This window comes from Antechinus flavipes, chromosome 5 (genome assembly GCF_016432865.1).
Source record: "Antechinus flavipes isolate AdamAnt ecotype Samford, QLD, Australia chromosome 5, AdamAnt_v2, whole genome shotgun sequence".
Lineage (NCBI taxonomy): Eukaryota > Metazoa > Chordata > Mammalia > Dasyuromorphia > Dasyuridae > Antechinus > Antechinus flavipes.
This window is the reverse complement of record NC_067402.1, coordinates 88,615,026-88,616,971: the sequence shown is the minus strand read 5'-3', so window position 1 is coordinate 88,616,971 and position 1,946 is coordinate 88,615,026. Positions and strand designations below refer to the sequence as shown.

Here is a 1,946-nt window from a genome sequence, read left to right as displayed (position 1 = left end):
GAGTTCACACCTTTAAGAGAGCATATTTATATATGCTCCCACAAGCCCAGAGAATACCACAAGCCCACTTTCTCGGAGGCGGAGTCAGATTCATTCTAACTTCCACCTTTGTGCTGGCTGGGGACTTCGGGAGATTCAGAGCCAGGATTCAGTTGAGGAGATTCACATGTTGATGAGATTCACAAGTCAGAAGCCCACAGGCCCACTCTCGGAGGCGAAGTGAGATTCATTCCATATTCCATCTTTGTGCTGGCTGGAGACATTCGGAGGAGGAGAGGCTGAAGCTGGGAGAGGCAAAGGACTAGCAGAAAGAGCTCTCAGAACCGAGGAGAGAGAAAGGCCTCTAAGAAAGCTAATTGGGCCCAAGGAAGGACAAGATTTGGACTTTAACAGCTGGCTGCATTTGAGATGATTATTACACTGAACTGAAACCAAAGCTGCCTCCAGAAGCCCCCAAGAAACCAGCTCCCAGAGAACTTTATATTTTAGAGAAGAGAATATTACATTACCCGCAGCAGGATGGGTACCGATCTAGTCTCTGGGGAGGTAGTGGTGGATGCCCTGCTTTACCTCGATCAGGGTTACGAAGCGCCTGGCATGCGGGAGGCTATTGCTGCCTTGGTAGAGGAAGAAACACATAGGTACCGGCCTACCAAGAACCATCTGAGCTACCTACAGGCCCTGGATTACACAGCCTTTGAGACTGACATTATGAGAAATGAATTTGAAAGATTGGCTGCCCGACAACCAATTGAATTGCTTAGCATGAAATGATATGAACTTCCAGCTCCTTCTGGGCAGAAGAATGATATCACTGCATGGCAGGAATATGTAAACAATTCCATGGCCCAACTGGAGCATCAGGCAGTTTGCATTGAAAACCTTGAGTTGATGTCACAACACAGTTGCAATGCCTGGAAAATATATAATGAAAATCTAGTTCATATGATTGAACAAGTCCAGAAGGAACTGCAGAAATTAAGAAAACATATTCAGGATTTAAACTGGCAGAGGAAGAACATGCAACTCATTGCTGGATCTAAATTACGAGAAATGGAGTCAACTTGGGTCTCACTCGTCAGTAAAAATTATGAGATTGAATGGACATAGCACAGCTAGAAAATGAAATCTTCCAAATCAAGCAATAGCATGGGGAGGCAAACAAAAAAACATCCAGCAGGATTTCTGAAAAATCAGAGTGTAGGGGGAAGGGAGAGAAAGGGCATCTTAGGAATTCTTAAGGCATCAGGGGAAGTTGAATGATTCTCAAATCATGATAAGAACCTATTGAGAGAGTGATAATAATCTGAATAGCCTGTGAATGCTTTAGGAATATGATAGAAACTTAGAAACTGTACAGAATGCGTGAATTAATAGTTCTTTGTATTATATTTAATTCTATTTGTATATTTCTTTGACAAATAAATTTTTACCCTAAAAAAAAGAATATTACAGTTATGGTTATTGTTCAATTGTGTCTAATTCTTTGTTAACACTTCATTTGGGGTTTTCTTGGCCAAGATACTATAGTGGTTTGTCATTTCCTTTCCCAGATTATTTTTGATGAGAAAATTGAGGCAAACAGGGTTAAGTGACTTGCCTAAAGTCACATAGCCAGTTAAATATCTGAGACCTGGTTTGAAGTCAGGAAGATGAGTCTTCCTGACTCCAGGCCCAGCACTCTATCCACTGGCCCCCCTAGTTAGCCTCCTCCAATAATGGGAGAGTTTCATAACAATGGACTCTGAGGCAAGGGTCCATTGAAATTTCTTCATTTCATTGCAAATACCTCCTCAGATGTGATAATCCAACTTTATATGACAAGCAAGCCAGGTGGAGGAGTAGCAGGGGTGGACTGGGATGCTATGAACTTCCAAATATACATATAGATTGAGGAAATGGTATGACAGTGTTCCAGATTTTGGTAGAATGACTACTCCAAATAT

At 41.9% G+C, this 1,946-nt stretch overlaps 1 pseudogene; it reads left to right on the top strand.

Annotated features, from left to right (window-relative positions):
• Positions 1-519: 519 nt before the first annotated feature.
• LOC127538555 (pre-mRNA-splicing factor SPF27-like) lies at positions 520-1,189 on the top strand (annotated as a pseudogene).
• Positions 1,190-1,946: the final 757 nt, after the last annotated feature.